The 20,618-nt window shown below is 46.0% G+C and overlaps 1 protein-coding gene across 2 annotated transcripts in view; it reads left to right on the plus strand.

The window, feature by feature from the left end:
- The first annotated feature begins 5,766 nt into the window (after window positions 1-5,766).
- Window positions 5,767-20,618, plus strand: part of RAB27A (RAB27A, member RAS oncogene family) — a 70,018-nt gene continuing 55,166 nt past the window's right edge. For both annotated transcript variants that reach the window (XM_008143166.3, XM_028147784.2), the window contains exon 1: window positions 5,767-5,954. The gene's annotated coding sequence lies outside the window, so the exon portion shown is untranslated. The remainder of the gene's footprint in view (window positions 5,955-20,618) is intronic.

A 20,618-nucleotide genomic window follows, 5' to 3' on the forward strand; every position in this document is an offset into this window, starting at 1 on the left:
GTAATGGATATAGGGTTTCTTTTTAGGGTGCTAAAAATGTTCAAGAGCTAGATAGTGGTGAGCATACAACTTTTTGAATATAAAATAAACCACGTAATTGTACACTTTAAAAGGGTACCATAAATCTATTAGCCATCACCATAGATCCCTATTGGTCAAGACACCCTGGTTGCACTCCACCTTTGCTTCCCAGTACAGTAGTTATGTCTGTCATCTGTCTTTTGCCCTTCAGAAATTCTTTTATTTCTAATTGATTCTAGGGAGCCCTGTTGCAGCAGCTGCTTCTGTCAATTTCAGTCCATAAAGGACAACTACCACTGAGCTTTTCAAAGATTTCAGTGGCCTCTTCAGCAATTCATGTATTTTCACCAGTGCCTCAGTGAAGGCATATCATCAGGGCCTTCCAGGTAACACAATCAGGTGGTGGTTTCTCCAGTCTCATTGCAAATCCATTCTAATCCCAAGATCAGGAGTGCAGGATGGGGGGGGGGGGGGGGGCGGGCGGGAAGAGTTAGAGGGGAAAGCCAAGACAATGATAGATTATCAAAGGGCCACTAGATTTGATCCTGGGGGATTTTCTGAGGAGACTTTTAAAACTATTATTTTGAAATAATTTTGGACTCCCTCCCTTCCCCCAGCCGGCCTGCCCCCTGGTTGAACTCCTGGAAGATCTCCAGTTGAGGGGACAATTTGCATACTATGCTTTTATTATATAGGATATTTATTTAAAGTATACTTATCACCTATATTTTACAGATTACTTTAAAATTACAGTATACTTTAAATAAATATCCTATATAATAAAAGCATAGTATGCAAATTGTCCCCTCAACTGGACCAGTTGAGGGGACAATTTGCATACTATGCTTTTATTATATAGGATAAGTATAAATACTGCAGAAATGATGAGTCAGTTTGATTTGCAGATTCCTGTTTTATTCCATGTGTTATAATCTATTACTATCACCAGGGCTGACCATATGATTTGTGGGGCCCAGTGCAAAACCAAAATGCAGGGCCCCGGGTGGGGATGAGGAAGTTAGGGCCCAGCACTCCAAACACAAATGGGCAACCCCCAAAGGATTGCAACCTCCAGCTAGGGCATTCTTGATTCCTGGGTGGTGGGTGGCGAAAGGCGACCTCTGATGAGGGGCACAGGAATATGTCATGGCACTGCCTTCTTACCTACCCAATGGAGCTATGGGGCATGTGCCCAACCCTGACTCCTCCTGCACTCATGCTCAGGCCTCTGCTGGGGTAGAAGGTGATGGTGGAATGTGGGCTTCCCTCAGCCAAGGTGACCCAGTCAGTACCCTGGAGCAAGGCAGTGAAGACAAGGCTGGGCAAGGAGTGGGCAGCAGCAGGGGTCAGAACCATGTGTGAGCAGATACTCTAAGCCCCCAGCTTGCTTTGTTGTGCCATCAGATTTCACTTATAAAACACAAATTTAAAGGTAAAATTATCAAGAATTTTATGATGGTAACTCCAGAGCACCAAAATTCTGAGTGCAGGGCCCTGGATGACATGCAAATTGCATGACCAGAAAACCAGCCCTGACTATTGCTATTTATTTTTATCTTCAAATTGTCCCAGATTTGGCCAGTGGGAGCCCCTTCAAACTGGCTACTGCATCCTTTTTTATTTTTTTAAAGTTTATTTTAGATATGAAAAGTAATTTTTAAACATTACCTGAAAATTGTGTTCAGTTTAACAAATGTAAAACAAGACTTCTAAAAATTACAAGTAGGTATAAAATACTTAAAAGAAAATACTTTGACATTCAGTGTTCACAGTGAGCATTTTTGAAAAATTTTGTGAATGTAGCTTAAAGACAAAAATATAATCACAGTCCTAATTAAAATAAATAAGTCCTTAGCTAAGGAACAGTCCTCTCCCTGGATGCAGGCCTGGTCGCCCCCAACTGCCCTCCCTTGCCATTCTGGTCACCCCTAACTGCCCGCCGCTGCAGGCCTGGTCCCCCCCAACTACCCTTCCCTGCAGTCCTGGTTGCCCCCAACTGCCCTCCCCTGCTGGTCTGATTGCCCCTAACTGCCCTCCCCTGCTGACCATCTTGTGGCAGCCATCTTGTGACCAAATGGGGGGCCGCCACCTTTGCGAGGGCATGACAGTCAATTTGCATATTACCTCTTTATTAGATAGGATAATGCTCCATTGTATGGCTATACCACCATTTGTTTACCATTCATCCACTGATGGCCATTTAGGTTGTTTCCATCTTTGGTGATTGTAAATAGTACCTCAATGAATGTTTAGGTGCAAATATTTATTTGAATACCTGTTTTTAATTCTTTGGAGCATATTTCTAGGAATGGACGTGCTGGGACATAAGGTAATTCTCTGTTTAACTTATTGAAGAATTTCCTGATTGTTTTCCAAAGTGACTGCATCATTTTGCATTCCCATTAGCAATGTACAAGGGTTCCAATTTCTCCACATTCTCGCTAACACTTTTCTTTTTAAAAAAGTTTTGTCCAATCTAATAGGTGTGAAGTGGTATCTCATAATGGTTTTGATTTGCATTTCCCTAATGACTAATGACATGGAACATATTTTCATGTTGTTGTTGTTGACCATTTTTATATTTTCTTTGGAAAAATGTCTACGCAAATCCTTTGCCTACTTTTAAATTGGGTTGTTCATCTTCTTTGTTGTTGAGTTGTAAGAGCTCTTTATATAGTCTGACACTATATTCTTATCAGGTATTGATTTTTAAATATTTTCTCCCATTCTGTGGATCATGTTTTCACTCTCTTGATAGTGTTCTTCTTCTTTTTATATATATACTAGTGACCCGGTGCATGAAATTCATGCACATTAAAAGGGGATTAATTAGAAGAAATAATTTAATATTGCTATTTGCCCTTTCTTTATAATAGAAGTGTCAGAGATGAAAGAAAATTAGTAAAATGTATATGAAAACCTTCCTCCTGTCAGAGTCTGGGGCTCACCACGGGACCCAGAGTCAAGTCCCCGCCCACCCAAATGCACCTCAAAATCGCGTGAGACCCAGACCCGGCCGCCCCGCCCCCCCATTGGGCTAGATCTAGACCTGGCCAGTCCCACCCTTGTCAAGCCCTGCCGGGCAGGGGGCGTAGCCTCAGGTCCCATGGCCTGGTGCCAGGACGTGGGGCATGGCCTGAGGTCCCCCAGCCCAGACCGGAGTGGGGGGCATGCCTTGAGGTCCTCTGTCAAGCCCTGCCAGGTGGGGTGCATGGCCTGAAGTCTCCCATCAAGCCTCGCCAGGTGGTGGGGCGCAACCTCAGGTCCCCCGGCCCAGCACTGGGAGGGGGGCGCAGTTTCAAGTCCCCTGTCAAGCCCCGCTGGATGGGGGCATGGCCTGAGTTCCCCCGACCCAGCACTGGGGGTGCACCTTGAGGTCCCCCGTCTAGCCCTGCTGGGTGAAGGGCACGACCTGAGGTCCCCTGTCAAGCCCAGCCAGGCAGGGGGGTGCAGCCTCAGGTCCCCTGGCCTGGTGCTGGGGTGGAGGGGCGTGGCCTGAGGTCCCCTGTCAAGCCTTGCTGGGCAGGGGGTGAGGTCTGAGGTCCCCTGGCCTGATGCCGGGGTGGGAGGTGCGGCCTGAATTCCCCTGTCAAGCCCCACCTGGTGTGGGGTGCGGCCTGAGGTCCCCCAGCCTGGCGTTGGGGTGGGGGGAGCAGCCTGAGGTCCCCTAGCCCAGCACCAGGATGGGAAGCGCACCTTGAGGTCCCCTGTCAAGCCCCACGGGGGCAGGGGAGGGCGTAGCCTCAGGTCCCTGCTGATGGCTCGTTAAGACTCCTTATGGGAATTTGGCCTCAGCTATGGGTGCAGCCATCTTTGTGACAGAGTGATGGTCAATTTGCATATTCCCTCTTTATTAGATAGGATTTTTATTGATTTCAGAGAGGCAGGGAGAGGGAAAGAGAGATAGAAACATCAATGATGAGAGAGAATCATTGATTGGCTGCCTCCCACATGTCCCTGAAAAGCCCACAGCCCTCGCACATGTCCTGGAATCTAACCATGACCTCCTGGATCATAGATCAATGCACAACCACTGAGCCACATCGGCTGGGCTTGATAGTGTTCTCTGATGCACTTTAAAATGTATACATCACTTTCTCTGGGAAGTCTTGATTTGGTGTCATTTGTCTGTGTTCCAGTGGCAGTGTTTAACTTCCTTATTAGGGATTTTATCTCACGGCACTGAAGTTAACTGCTTACTTGTTGGTCTTTCAAGCTCCCTGAGGGTACCTAATGGAGTGCTTGGCTGAATATGGGCCATGGGCCACTGTCTATTTTCTGATCTACCTGGTAAACTCCTGATAACAGCAGGCACAAGTGGGGAGTACTTAAGTGGGGGCTCTCCCAGTCTCATGTCATCGTATCAGCCACTAACAGTTGCTGCATTGCCCTTCCACCTCCCACCCCCAGATTTCAGCTGATCAGTGACTCCCAGGGCTGTTTCTCTACACATTAGCTGGGGGCTACCTTACCTGTCTGACCCTCAACCAACAACAGTCTGATGGCCCTTCTCTCAGCTGGGGAACATCGCTTGAAACCATCACCTTGTGTGAAATCTGTTATCCCTAATTCTGAGGTCACTATGTTATATTTGCCTGGAAATATTAGGTTGACTATATCTTCAATACCTGGCCATTTCATATGGTTATTCTCTATGTGATTTTGTAAGTCGGACATATATCTGAGAAGCTAATTGTACTGTGATGTAAACGGTGAGTAGGTACAGACTGGTAGGATGATGGGCTTGGGCAGGTGGGTCTGGGACAGCTGGAATTTGTGGTGCAAGTAGAGGCAGATCAGTGAGATAGAACAGATGACAAGCGAAGCCGGGCTAGGGCTTCCACTCCTTTTGCTCTGTTTGGAAGTGAAATTACTTGGTTCGGAAGTGCTTTGCCTGGGAGCTCACGGGGGCAGGCCCAAGGCCACTGCTCAGACCCCCAGCCCATTGGAGGAGAAATTTGGCCTTCTCTCAGTGGGAACCTGGGAACCTGGGAACCTGGGAACCTGGGAACCTGAACCGATTTCCCAGCAGCAGGTTCAAGTAGGCCCACGCAAACCCTAGAGGGCAGCAAAGGCTCGCAGATTTCTCCTTACTGTATTTTTTTTTTTAAAAATGAATTGCTCTATCACGCTTAGAAATTTAATGTTGAGTGATTTTATAATCCGAATTAGACTGTACGACCAGAGACCCTGTTTGTCATTTCCTTCCAGGAATATATTTACCATCCCCTCCGCTCTCCCAAGGTCATAAGATTTCCCTCGTGCTGGGAAGGCCGTGCCCAGGCCGACCTGAATGAGGAGCTGGCCCGGCGGGAAGGACAAGGCAGAGCCGGACTCCGGGTGCGGGGGACCCCAGGGATCCCGGGGGCTTTAGGAACCCGGGTGGGCTGACTTTGCAGCTCTCAGCAATTCTTGCTACGAGTGGAGACACCGATCTGATGCCCTAGAAAACACCTTTAGAAAATGGCTTTTGGAGGAGGAGATTTGGCGAGAGTCATTAACCATATGTCGCAGCGCACAGATCCTGGAGCAGTTTGTAAATGTCACCCAAAGTTCAAAACGAACCCCGCCCCCCTCCTCCCCCCCACACACGCGGTTTCGCGCCTTCCAGGAAAGGGCCGTGGAGACCTGGCTTGAGCCGAAGGAGGCGATCGGACCTTTCCGCGGCTCAGCAGGTGCGGCGGGGCTGCAAGCAGCGCAAGGCGGCGCTCGCCCAGCACCGCACGGAGGCGGGCGGGGGGTGCGCCCCGAGGTGACAGGAGGAAGCGGGAGGTGGAGGGTGGAGAGGAGGTCCCGCCCCCACCTCGCTCTCCTTTACGGGAAGTGATGTGGGGCCAGACGGAAAAGACCCGCCAAGGACCCAAAAAAGGCCTGCACGGGTGGCTGCTGCGCGCACAGAGGCCGAGCGGCGTGGGGACAGTGGGCTGAGCCAGGTGAGGCGAGCGGGGCCCCAAGTCGGGAAGCGCGTCCTGGCCACCAGCGCGGCCGGGCTCCGCGTCTCCCAGCGGGCGGAGCGGGGTGGCGGCCAGGAGCGGGTCAGGTCCCGGGGCTGGGCTGGGCTGGGCTGCAGGTTGCGGCTTCTTCTCCCCTGGCCTCTGGGTGACCGAGCCTGCCAGAAAAGTTGCTTTGCTGCACCCAGGCCCTGGATGGCCATCGCACCGACCCCACGATGACAACTGGCCCGGATGACGCTCTGCTTGGGCACGAGGTGCTGCTGCAGACCAGTCCTGGGTTGGGATGGGGGGCTGAGGTCAACTCCGGGTGGCATCCAGGCGCGAGGGTCCCCGTTAGTGGGGGAGGAACTTCACTGGGAGGAGAGAGGGAAGGTCCCAGGCCTCCTGCACTGACCTCTAGTTCTTTGCTCCCTTTTGCTGTTTTCGGTTGAATTACTGAACGCCTTTACAACACCTTTGTTGGTCAGGGTCTGGACGGCAAACTGGCGGGTGGGAGAGGGTTCCCCTTTCTCCTGTCGGTCAGACAGAAAGCTCTCGGGTATTGGCTGGCGGTAGTACTGATGTGATGACAGGTTCCCAAACTATTGCCAAAGGCTGGTCTCTGTCCCGGTAGATCACAGTTAAGCAAAGCCAGGCCCGAAGTGAAGGAAATCTTGTGAGCTCTTGCCTTTGCATTCCCAGCCTCTGGTTCCTACGGGCTACCTGGGCCACATGGCTCAGAATCTGCCACAGTCTCTCCTTCCCCCTGCGGGCTAACAGCTGTGTTCTCCCTCCTGGACGGCTTCTCCCGGTGTGGCTGGCTCGGCAATCAGATGTTGGGAGGGGCGGGTAGTGTTTGCCATATACGTTTTCTATAATTATTGCTGATTTAATTTGTTGGTGCTTCACTGTTCCTGTTCCTTCCTTTTCCGTTTCTTTTCTTAAAAACTTGCTTGGTTGGTGTGGGGGGCGGGACACGGTCTGGAAAATAGGGTTTCTTTAGATGGCTGGAAATGAATAAAGGTTAATATTAATGCTGAAAGAACTTGACTGAGGATCATTCTTTTCTGTATTATTATTGTTTTTTAATCCTCACCCGAGGATATTTTTTCCATTGATTTTTAGAGAGAGTGGAAGGGAGAGGGAGAGACAGAGAGAAACACTGATGTGAGAGAGACACATCGATTGGTTGCCTCCCGCGTGCCCCCCACCAGGGCTGGGAGCCTGCAACCGAGGCACATGCCCTTGATCAGAATCGAACCCGGGACCCTTCAGTCCGCAGGCCAACACTCTATCCACTGAGCCAAACAACCTATTTTATGTTGCTTTTCATTCCCACTTTCTTCCTTTCCTCCCTTTCATAATTTCCATGGCCTGCCTTGATTTTTGAATTTTAATAAAGTATAATTCATTTTTTTTTTCTTTTGTCGCTTGTGCTTTCGGTGTCAAATCTAAGAAAGCATTGCCAAATCTAAAGTCATGAAGACTTATGCCTATGTTTTCTTCTAAGAGTTTTATAGTTTTAGCTCTTACATTTCAATCTTTAACTCATTTAAAATTAATTTTTGTATATGATATGAGGTTGGGGTCCACCTTCATCCTTTTGCATGTTGAAATCCAGTTTTCTAGCACCATTTGTTGAAAAGACTATTTTCCCCCTTTGAATGGTCTTAGCGACTCTGTTGAAAATCAATTGACTGTAAATGTGAGAGTATATTTCTGACCGTTAAATACTGTTCCATTGACCTATATGTCTTTCCTTATTCTAGTACCATACTGTCTTGTTACTGTAGCATTGTAGTAGTTTTGAAACTGAGAAGTGTGAGCCTTCCCACTTTGTGTTTTTTTTTTTTCAAGATGATTCTGGCTATTCTGCATCCCTTGAATTTCCTTATGAAATTTAGATTCTCAATTTCTACTGCTTTGGTTTTGTAACAGATGTAAGGGCTTTGGAATGGGCAACAGTCTGTAGGAACCAGACTCTTGATTTTCCCATCCCAAACTTGCTTTTCCCTTAGTTTCCCCATCTCAGTTAATGGCAACTTCATTCTTCCAGATGCTGAGGCTAACCACCCAGGAGTCATCCCTGGTTCTCTTCTTTCTCTCATTTCCACATCTAATCCTTCAGCAAATCTCATTGGTGCTACGTTGAGAGTATATCTAGGATAATCACCATTTCTCACCACTTCCAGTGCCACCATCAAGTTCCTGGATCTCTACGAAAGCCTCCTACAGGGCAACCCTACTGCCACCCTCACCGCTTTACAGTCTGTTCTCAACAGAGCAGCTAAAGTCCTCACTCCTCTGCTCAGACTCTCCAGTAGCCTTTTATCTCAGAAGAAAAACAAAGTCTCATCATGGCCAACATGCCCCTTTTATGGGATGGGGCTTCATTTTCTTTAATATATTTTTATTGATTTCAGAGAGGAAGGGAGAGGGAGAGAGAGATAGAAACACCAATGATGAGAGAGAATCATTGATTGGCTGCTTCCTGCATGCCCCCGACTGGGGATCGAGCCCGCAACCTGGGCATGTGCCCTTGTCTGGAATCAAAACCAGAACCCTTCAGTCTGCAGGCCAACGCTCTATCTACTGAGCCAAAGCAGCTAGGGCTTCATTTTCTAGTTCTCTCTCCTTTGCTCACTCTGCTTAGCCAGGCACACCTCAGGAGCTTTGCACTTGAAGTTTCCTTTGCTTGGAATGCTCTTCCTTCAAATGTCTGCATGGTCTTCTCACTCATTTCACTCAGGTCAAAAGTCATTTCTGTATAGAGTCCTTCTGGAACCATCCCATTTAAAATAGCATTCCTCACCGCTCCCATCATTTTCTGCTCCCTTATCTTACCTTATTTTTCTTTAGAATCTCTAATACTGTTCTCTCTCTCTCTCTCTCTCTCTCTCTCTCTCTCTCACTCTGTATTTGTCTCCCACTGGTAGATTACAAGCTCCATGAAGGTCAGGAATTTCTCTTCTTCACTATGGTATGCATAGCATTTAGAATGGTTTCTGGCACATAGTAAGCACTCAAAAATGTATTGAATGATTGAAAAAGGAATGGGAGAATAAGAAATGGTTATCGCTTTCCTATTTCTTCCTATTTTATCTAAGAGAAGCAATGTCCATAGCTACGCTAACATCTCTCTCCTCTTCTATCCTCCTGTTGTCCCCAAGAATGCTTTACCCTCCTCGGAAAGGGAAGGTCAAACAAGTAGAAAGGTGAGGGCTCCGTTCTTTCCACAGTGGCCGTGGAGAGCCCTCTTCTGTGGAGCCCAGAGAACTTGGGTCGGGCATTCAGTGCTGCCTCCAGTGATTCCATCTCTTAGGCTTGTCTAGGGGGAGAAAGAAATTCCTTGGTAATTCAAGAAAATGGAAATTCATTTCTTGATGAATGCTTTGTACTGCACTGAATCTTTCTCTGGCATCCACCTGAAATTGCCTGCTTGGAAACTCATGTTGACATTTAATTATGAGACTGATCCGCTAACGAGGCACCTGACACTTAATTAAATGACTACTTTAGACTGTCAACTGTTTGTGTGTATATCCTTATTTCCGTGACACATTGTAATATCCTGGAGGCCGAGCATGACTTCAGCTCATTTTTGAGGCTTATGCTGCAAGGTATCTTAGATAAAAGGAGTGTTCGATGAACTCTTGCCGAATGTAGACCACACATTTAATTTTTCTTAGTCCAGCTCATCCTGCTCCTGCTGATGGAGCAGTACTGGCTGCAGCTGAGTGGGCCTTCCTGCTGCTTTTTCCCAGAAAGAATTGAGTTAATTGGCTTACAGTGTATGGTAATTAATCTTTACGTTATCTTTAAAATTGAATCTGCCTTCCATTGTTATTTAAACCTATCTTAGAATGTGCCCTATTTATATCTTCACTGCAGTGTGAAAAAGCATTATTTTTATATATGTGTGATATATATATTTTCCCTAATAAATTACGATAGGTTTGCTATCTCCTGAAAAACAAAACAGGGCTTGCATGTTTAAAGTGTGAGCCCCTATTTAAGAAGACGGAGGGAATCCTTTCACATTGTACATGTACATCAAATCCCCCACGATGTATGCTTTAAGTAACTTACAATTTTGTTTTTGCTATTTAAAAATAAATTATAATTTCACATGTCAACTAGACCTCAATAAAGCTGAAATTTTAAAAAAAGCGTAAGCTCCTAAGAAGCAAGATTGTCTTGCCGCTGTTAAAACAAGATTGCCTTCTGAAGAGGGTAATGTTTCCCTTTCACTGCCTCCCTTTCTAAGCCTGGTGCTGTTTCTGCTTGGGTCATATTTGTTCCTCTGCTTCTTGGTCAGGAAGCTTGAGTTTATGATCTGGTTTCCCTTAAGCTGATTACCTTGGGAGCAGACGTGAGCTCTGAGTTGGAGGAAGAGATAAAGGGTGTGTAATTAACTTTACGCCCGTAGGGTGAGATGTGTGGAGCAGGGAGCATCCAGCTTGTTTTGGCCTCCTGTCTGCTCCTGCGGTACAGGGGGGCACACCGCATTCTTTGTCTTGTATCACTGAGGCCTAACACTCATTGTATTTAATGCCTCGTTTACTCAAGAGGAGTGTTGAAAGTTATTCCTGAAAGTTATTCCTCTTTTCCTGGTGTGTGTGTGTGTGTGTGTCTATACATGCTATTCTTGAGAAGGTCTCGCATTGAGTGCCTCAGCCACTCTTAGAACCACCCACATGTATGGAATCAATTTTTAAAATTGAACTTTTCATGTGGGGTCAGAGGTTGGGTGCAAGATTTAGCAAAAAAAAAATTGCATTTTGGATAAACAATGAATACTTTATTACTGTAAGTATGTTCCATGCCATATTTGAGACATACTTGTATTTTAAAAGTATTTGCTTTTATGAAATGCAAATTTAACTCTGTCTTGTATTTAATCTGGTCACTCTAGTCAGGTCAGCCCATGTTTATGCACATGAAGTCACTCTGTAGATCCCACAGTTAGTGGCAGAGCCAGAACTGGGACTCTAGGTCCAGTGGCTGGCCTGCTGCACAGTGTCTTCCCTTACGAGATCCGGTGTAAATTGCTTATGTTTTCCCGTTGACCCACCCCTGCGTGATTACTCCACTATCACGCTCTCCCCACAGTCCTCAGGTCCAATATGTTGCAATCAAAGCCATTGTCATGAGACACCCTTGACTTTTTCTTGAGGGCCACCACTTGGTTGTATTTCCTTCTATGTGTTTTTATTCCTTTTAAGGGCCTGTTCATATTTTTGTCCCTTTTGAATTTTTATTGTAGGATGCTTTGATCAAGGTGGACTGAGAGTGATTGCACAATAGCCAAGTATGGTCTTATTGAAAGCCTGCTTGCTCTGTGAAACTCCCATGAAACTCCTCATCCCTCAGTATTTTGGTAGAAAAAATATGGCAGATATGCAGTAAGGACCAATGTAGGTAGATAGGTATATGTGACTTGCCCTTTAGAGATGGGTTATTTTATTGTTGTTATAAGGTCATTTGTATCTATTTAGGAAAGTTGCCCTGAAAATGAACATGCGTTCTCTGACCGCCGCTAGAATACCATATTTTAGGGCCACTAATTTTTTTTTTTTCCATAGCTTTGTTGATTAATTCATACAAAGCCTTACCAGCTGCCAGATCAAAGCATAATAATAAAACTGGTTGCCAAGAGACTAAAACATCTGTTTGTTCTTATTAACTGTGGTTGATCTATCTTGCCCTGATCTCACCACCTGGGCAGCTGATCCAGTCTTATCTAGCTTGGCTGGTTATGCTTCTCCTGTGTATTTATATCATTAAAAGCATACACAGGGTCTCAATCAGCAAACTAAAGGTGACAGTGAGGTATTTTTATTGTTGTACTACCCCTAACATGGGAAAAATGACACATATAGAAATAGGTCATGATTTAAATGTTCCTTTGAGATACCTAAGAATTTAAAAATATAATCCATAGTCATGGTTGGGACTTCTTTGTTTCTCGCAATATGTGATTTTTTTTTTTCATAATGAATCTCACCACTGCAAGGGGTGACCCCTAGAATGAGTAAAAGGGTTCAGCAGCCCTTGGAAAGATAAGGTCAGATACTGGAGACCACATGTGGCCCAACAGGCTGCTGGCTGTGCCTGGCGGGGCTTCTGTCATCGGGGCCAGGCCAGCTCCCCACTGCCCCTGCTCTGCTTGGGCGCAGCGGGCTGGGAAGTGGGCTGTGGTGTTTGCTCAGGGAGTGACTCACGCTGAGTTCCGGAGCTCCTGCTTGATTGTAGAGGAGCCGACATACCTGGTAGCTGGCAGTCTGGTTTGTAGTCTCCAATGTTGCCGATAATTAACTATGTGATATTACACCAGTGCTTCTTAATCGGGGCGGATTTTGACCCTCTCATCCCTAGGGGCCATTTGGCGATGTCTGCAGACATTTTTGATTGTCAGAAATAAAACTTGCTACTACTGGCATCTAGTGGGTAGAGGCCAGGGATGCTGCTGAGCGTCCTACAGTGCACAGGCCGCCCCCCATGCCAAAGGGTTATCCTGCCCAAGGTGTCAGGGGTGCGGAGGCTGAGAAAGCCTCTCTGGCCTGCGGCTCCCCCCACCCCTGTCATGTGAAGTCACTAAGCCTAACTGCACCACTGTTGTCTTTCTGATCTCTCCCTCACCCCAAGTCTAAGTCGTTACATGTGGCGTAGGCCCAGGACTGGGAACCACTGCCCTCAGGGACCAGGTGGAGTGAGGTCTTGAGGAGGAGTCAGGTTGGCTGTCTGAGAGGCGTGGGCTCCGTGGTCAGCCTGTCCACAGGAAGTAAGAGCCAGGGCACTGTGATTCTGCAAAGGCGGGGGGTGGGGGGGTGGGGGGTTAGCATAAGGATATAGAAATAGCACGTGGGGAATCCGGAGACGTGTCTTCTAAAACCTTCTCTGCCATCAGTTAGCCATGTGACCTTGGGCACAGCTCTGAACCTCTGAGGGCGGGGGGAGGGAACGCTGCCAGAAGGCCACGGAGTGCGCTGTGACAGAGGGTTTGGTGCCTAAATGCCTCAGAGACCTGTACCCTCAGCACCTCAGGCGATGAGCTCTCAGATGACCAGGCGTGTCTACCTCCCAAAGTTCCCGCTGGCCAGAGGTGCCCCCGCCACCAGAGTTTCCCATGGAAATAGTAAGGCTGCACGGTTTCTTTATGAACACCCATTTCCTGCTTAACCAGAGCCACTCTGGGAAATTAAAAGTCAATGACCAAAACCTCTACCCTGAGTCATCAGCTCATTTTGCCACTTAGATTAGGAAACCTCACTTATTACTCTTACAGCATCACACAATTTAAGGGCCAGTAGGCACCTCAGAAACCTCACAGTGCAGACTCCCCTCCCCCTCAGCGGTTCAGAGCTGTGCCCAAGGTCACATGGCTAACTGATGGCAGAGAAGGTTCTAGAAGACACGTCTCCAGATTCCCCCTGTGCTATTTCTACTATTTCTATATCCTTATGCTAATATTTCTTGATTGTAACTAGTTGTAAAGTGGGCAAGTAGGTTTTAGAAGACACGTCTCGATTCCCCATGTGCTATTTCTACATCCTTATGCTAATACTTCTTGATTATAATGTTGTGAGGTGGGCAGTCCAAAATTGTGTTGCTTTGCTGTTCAAAGGAAGTGACTTTCAGATGGAACATTACCAACAACCAGTGCCTTATCACAGGAAGGGAAACAAGTGGGTTATGTTATCACCAGGAATATCTTGGTGCCCACTGTGGTTATGTGCCAGATACCAGTTAAAGGCCAGCATTTCTTGCCTGACTTGCTGCTTTTCTGGTGCCATTCTTGCCTCCCTCATGCACTCCTCCCCCAGCCCATTCCTCACACAAAGCCAGTGCTCTTTTAAAAATATAAATCAGATCATATCCTTCTTCTGCTTCAAATTCCTCAGTCGCTTCCCACTGCAGTTGGTATAATACCCACATGTTCTAACCATGGTCTGTGAGGGTCTGTGATCTGAGCCCTGCTGGCCTCCGTGACGCCCCTCATCCTATGCAATTTCTCATTTGTCTTACACGTTGGGCTTTTAAAAATTTTTTTATACTGAAATCAGAATGCCAGTTTATTGATACATGAGAAAAGGAACTGTTAAGCAGACTAGTTTCTTCGCTTTGAGAACTAATGTACTTACTTCCTGCAGTAGAAACTCCATGGGAAGCAAATATAAAAGGAGGTTATTTGGTAAGCACAGACTCAGGGCACAGGGACTTAGAAATCAAAAGGATCAGAGAGCTTTAATGCTGGCAGAGGCCTGGAAGATCACCGTGGTAATGGGTTCTCAAAACTGGCTGCCCAGGAAAATCACACAGGGGGATTTTATTTAAAACAGACCCACAAAAAGCAACACATTTTCAGTCTCTCTTTCGGAGGTTCTAATTTTTTAGATTTAGCGTTAGGTCTGGGGAACCCATGTTTTATTTTAAAAGCTGCTGTAGTGATTGCTAGTGCACAACCAGGTTTAGGAGCCTGTGACCAAGCCCACCTCTGTTCCCAGTGAGTAAACCGAGGCTCGGAGATCATGGGCCTCACTCAGGGCCACGCACCTAGTGGGCGGGCAGATGGCACTCACCTCTCCCGTCTTCTCTCTGTGCTTTTCAAGAAACAGTAAGAATGCTAAGTGAAATAAGTCGGACAGAGAAAGACAAACACCATATGATGTCACTTATTTGTGGAATCTAAAGAACAAAATAAACAAACAAAATAGAAACCGAGTCAGAGATACAGAGAACAGACTGATGGGGAGGTTGGTTGGGGACTGGGTAAAAAAGGTGAAGGGACCAAGAAGTACAAATTGGTAGTTACAGAATAGTCACAGAGATGTAAATTACAGCAGAGCGGATCTAGTCAATAACATCACCATAACTATTTATAGAGCCAGCTGGGTACTTGAAATATCAGGGAGTCCACTCTGTACGTACATGATTGTCTAAACACTGTGCCTTACACCCGAAACTAGTACAGAATAATATTGAAAAATAAAATTTCAGCCCTAACCGGTTTGGCTCAGTGGATAGAGCGTCGGCCTGTGGACTGAAAGGTCCCAGGTTCGATTCCAGTCAAGGGCATGTACCTTGGTTGCGGGCACATCCCCAGGAGGGGGTGTGCAGGAGGCAGCTGATCGATGTTTCTCTCTCATCGATGTTTCTAATTCTCTATCCCTCTCCCTTCCTCTCTGTAAAAAATCAATAAAATATATTAAAAAAAAGAAAAAGAAAATTTCAATTGAAAAATAAAAATTAAAAAGAAACACAGTAAGAAAGGTTCTCTGGAACAGAGGCAGCACAGCCTCGGAAACTGTTGGCTTATTACTTTTCTCTTTATTTACATGTCACTAACCCGTCTGGTGTCAAACAGGAAATGCATGCGGCATGGTTTTCTTGTTTTGTTACCAAGTGTCAGATCACTTAGATTTTAGATCCTGGGGCTGTAGAGCGATGATCAGAGTGTGATCTGGGCCCAACACTGTCGCACGCTCTGGGAGCGTGTTAGAAATGCAGATCCGCAGCCCCACCCCAGACCTACCGAATCTGAAACTCTGGAGATGGGGCCCCGTCTGGTTTAAAGCCGTCCAGGCGATTCCGACGCACAGGAGGCCTGAGAACCACTGTCCACCAGACATTTTACAAGCCAACCATTGGTTAGAGCTGCTGGCCTCGGCCTTTTCGTTGGTGACTCATTCAAGTCGAGGCTTTAACTTAAGCCAGCCATCTGCTTTCCCTGGTGACATTTATTCCAAACAGGGACGATAGTTCTAAACCTTCCTTAGAATGCCATGCACGCAAGAAGAGAGGGGATGGGTTAACACTATGGAACACCTGCTGTGTGTGAGGCACCCTGTTGGAGGTTCTTACTTATTATTTCCTTTCACTCTCATCGCCATCCTGCTATGGAGGTGTGATTATTCCTCTTTTACAGATTTGGAACCTGAGACTGGCAGTGGTTAAACGTGGACTTCCCTGCAGGTTATCTGCCCAGCTATTGCTGCATGTTTTCTCCCTAGAGCAGCTGCTCTCAAACCTTATTATGCATCACCAGGAGTCCCCTCAGATGCTTGTTATCAATGCAAATGCCCGAAGGTCCCTCTCAATGCAGAGGCTTGGGTGGAACTTAGACTTTGGATTTCCATCAGGTGATCACCCCAGGTGACCCTGCTGCCAGAGGCATCAGACCAGACTTGGAGAAATTCTGTCCAGGATCCGTTCATCCTTACCCAGTGGTTGGGTCAGATGCCCCTCCAGGCTTCTCTGAGGGCCTGTGGTTCTCCAGTGTTTCACGCTCCCAGGCCTTGGGCCCTGGGTGGGAACGTTGGCAGAGGGAGCATGAGCACGGGAGGAGGGAGCTGGGAGCTCACAGGGAGAAGTCTCTCTCGTGCCTGGCTGTTCGTGTTCTCTCTGCGGCCTCCTGGAGGGTTCCCAGCCCATGTCTTGGCTTTGAGTAACTTGTGATGCTTTCCGTATCTACCCCTAATTGTGCAACTTTCCTGATGGCAGCCTCACCCTTGTGTTGTGGGGTGCACGGATGTGGGTAATTTTCTCCAGGCTGTAATTCATATCTATTGAGAACTGAGTTACTTCAGCTTTTGAGGTCAGAAATGGTGTTTCATCTGTTTGATAAGAGCCTTTATTTTTTAGGGATAGAATTGACATATTTAGTGAGTTGTCAGTCCATTAGGACACAGTGATTTGGTGCCATTATGAAGGGAAAAAGTATGATGCCACTTTAAAAAAGAATTCAGGCCGAAACCGGTTTGGCTTAGTGGATAGAGCGTCGGTCTGCGGACTGAAGGGTCCCGGGTTCGATTCCGGTCAAGGGCATGTACATTGGTTGCGGGCACATCCCCGGGAGGGGGTGTGCAGGAGGCAGCTGGTCTATGTTTCTCTCTCATCGATGTTTCTAGCTCTCTGTCCCTCTCCTTTCCTCTCTGTAAAAAGTCAATAAAATATATATATAAAAAAGAATTCAGGTATGATGCCTGATGTCCTCCTTTGTGAGGTGGCATGCTGATTTCCGTCTGGAAGTTTAGAAGCAGCTACTGACATAAATACGCTTTAAGACTTACGTTGTGTGGAAGAGATAATGCGTATTAAAAGATGGTGGACACCTGGCCTTTGCCCAGTGCAGAAGTCAGAAATGTTGAAATATTAAAGCCCTTTAATATGTCTTGGTTCCTGAACAAATTGTGTAGGACAAGAGTGGAAGGAAATGCACAAGAGCAAACATTTCAGCTTGCCAGTAAGAAAATAACCAAGGTACAGGTTAGGTTTCTAATAATAATTTGTTTGCCACTGATGTTAGAGTTGATAATGACAGGATAGTAGCTAGAGCTACCATTTATTTAGAGCTTACTATGTATCAGGTATTATACAACATCCTCTCATTTAATCCTCAACAGACTTTCAAAGTAGATATTAGCCTTCATTTTATAGATGATGAAACAGGCTCAAAAGGATGAAGGGACTTGCCCAGTGCTGGGGTTTCCAGGGACTCAGGACTTCCAGGGCTGAAACTCTGTCAGCTCGTCCTGGGTAAACTGGGATGGTTGGTTACCCTGAGGGTCACCAGCTGCTGACCCACAGTTGATAGTTAGGAAGTAAACCCAATGGGTTCTACACAGTCAGACAGATGGTTCCTATATTGAAACTTGCCAATCAGCCTCACATTTCTTGGTGCCCATTATCCTCCATTTTATACACTTTATACACAGTTCTAGTAAGCTTGGTCATTTGTTTTCCAGATGTCTTGTCAATTAGAAACTGCACATTGGCCTGGCCAGTGTTGCTCAGTGGCAGAGTGTTGACCTATGAAGCAGGAGGTCACAGGCTCGATCCCTAGTAGGGACATGCAGAAAGCAGGAGAGATGGATGATTCTCTCTCATCATTGATGTTTCTGTCTCTCCCTTCCTCTCTGAAATCAATAAAAATATATTTTTAAAAAAAAGAAACTGCACATTGGAAGGGGGAATGGGTGATTCTAGAAAGGTGTGGCCAGGGAAAATGAAATAAACCAATAAAAAAAACACAATCAGTACAGAGGTCAGGAGGCATTTATTACAGGGGAAAACATACCTCAACAAGAACAACTATTATTGAACATTTATTATGTGCCAAACACTAAGCACTTTATAGGTATTAGATTATTACATTTAATTAGATACTAAATTATTACAAAATAAGCTTGTTATTATCCGCTCCACAGATGAGGAAACTGAGGCATAGACAGGTTAAGTAACTTGCTGAAGGTCACACAGCCAGTGAGCGGCATAGCTGAGATTCAAAGCCAAACAGCCTATTTCCAGAGCCTGGTCCTCAACATCCTGTTTCAGTGTGAGTCCTTCCTAGACCCTGAGCACAGCAAGTTAGTGATGTTTATTGTGATGTCCCGAATCAGCTGAGAAAAAAAAAATTAAAGTATGGGCATTCATTTTCTTTTGTATTAATTTAAATTTTTTTATCAAGATCACACATGGACATAGATCTACAAAGCCTGTTGCAAAAAACCATGAGTCCCCTCCCCCGGCTCATTTCCTGGTCCCCAGAGTCATCCGCTTTCAATTCTTACAGTTAGTTGACTCTTGTTGGTAGTTGCAGCCTCTGTCTCTAAATGACATACTTTGGTTGATTATTTTCAGTTTTAGGCATTACCTCTTGACACTTTACTATGGAAGAAGAGAATTTTAGCTTGGTTCTCTACCTACCTCTATTACACTTGTGTACCATTTCCATCTCCTCCTTCATCCCACAGCACATCATAGCTTTAGTTAGATCAGTATGTTGTTGGCTCCTTTTATCCTTAGGCCTTTCCTCCTGGGTTGGGCAGATTGCCCAGAGAAGATCATTTGAACATGGTCGGTGGAGAATGCCTGCCTTCTGGAAGTCATTGCGTAGGTGGGTGGTGGTGGGGTGGGGTGCGGCGTCTCAATATTTATTATGTAACTTCTCACTGCCTCCCTCTGTCTCCACTGAAGTTGGTATGCCTCTGAGAGCCTCCAAGAGTTTGACCCTCAGAGTTTTACTCTCTCCAGAGAATAAACCTTTGACTTCTGCCAGAGCTGGAGGCATCACAAGGCTGGGATCTAAGCAGACTTCCACCACTGTCAGCAGTAACTTTACCCTCCTCCTCCTCCTCCCCCCCTACCTCCAGGGATGTTCAGGCTCCAAAGGCCTGAGCCTTTCTGGAGATTCAGTGATGAGTTGCTTCTTGGCCTTCCCTCCTGGCAGATGAGTCACCTTTCCTCTGTTAATCGGTCTGTTAATCGGTTACCTCATGTCCATCTACTTTCTAGCTTCCAATATTTTAATGCTGTTATTTCCACTCGCTTTGTCCTTGTGAGTTTATGTCTAAACACAATCCCTTTATTGTTATATTAGTGAGATGTGGGAAGGTAGCAGAACTAAATGTGTGTGTTTTGGATGTCACCTTTATCCTGAAGTCTGAAAGACATTTTAGAAAGCTTTCCACACAGAGGGGTCAAAAAAGGTTTTGTTGCTCTGCTGCATAGACTGAGAGTTCTATGGAAGATGGGGTTGTCTCTATTTTACCTGCTACTCAAAGTGTAGTTCTAGGACTGGGTGCATTAGTATTACCTGGGCATCACCTGAGTGCTTGTCAGACATGCAGATTCCGATTGAATCATAATTAGGATTTTAACAAAATCCCTAGGAGAGTCCTATGCAAGATGAAAGCTGAGAAGTGCTAATATGAAACTTTATTCAACTTCTGTAATTAGACTAAGCTAACTCTGATGAATTTTAATCTGGGATTTAAAAATCTTGCTACAGCCACACCAGAGTGGCTCAGTGGTTGAGTGTCGACATATGAATTAGAAGGTCACAGTTCGATTCCTGGTCAGGGCACATGCCCGGGTTATGGGCTTGATCCCCATTGAGGGGCATGCAGGAGGCAGCCAATCAATGATTTTCTCTCTCATCATTGATGTTTTGATCTCCCCTCTCCCTTCCTCTCTGAAATCCATCAAAATACATTAAAAAAATAAATAAAAATCTTGCTACATTCCTCTACTAAATTATTCTCCAAAGTCAAAGGTCGCTGTGAGATAATAAAGAATAGTACATAAGTTTTCATGAAAATGCACCTTCCCCCCTTTATACATCTGAGTTGGCATCAGATGTGAACCAAAAATTCTGTTACCATGAAAGATGTCAGACTGGTTACGTCCACTTCTTTAGTTTCCCACAGTTCTTTCAGTTGGTGATGGGATTTTGTAAACTGGATAGGTAGAGTCTTCAGTGACACTTTGAGCTGCTAAAGTCAGGGTGGCTTCTAGTGGCAAAGGATACAGTCACTAGTTTTATGTCCAGCATCTATCTCAGTGACAGGTAAGTGTTCAATAAATGATTGTGGAATGAGTGCGTCAGTTAAGACACAATTCCTGATATTCACCAACCAACCAGGAATAAGTCTGATAATTATACAGGGTTGACCAGTTTGAGGAAAAAGTATGGAGAAGAGGCATCTAACTCAGCATTGCTCCTTAGAAGGAGGAGCCAAAGGGTAAGTCTCCTGGGAACAGAGCTTGGTGGATCCAGGGCAGAGGCTCAGTTCAGTATCAGAATCACCTGGCTGGCTCGTTAAAACACAGACTGCTACCCCATCCTTAGGATTTCTGATTCAGCAGGCCTGAGGTGGGCCC

The sequence above is a fragment of the Eptesicus fuscus genome, chromosome 5, assembly GCF_027574615.1.
Source record: "Eptesicus fuscus isolate TK198812 chromosome 5, DD_ASM_mEF_20220401, whole genome shotgun sequence".
Lineage (NCBI taxonomy): Eukaryota > Metazoa > Chordata > Mammalia > Chiroptera > Vespertilionidae > Eptesicus > Eptesicus fuscus.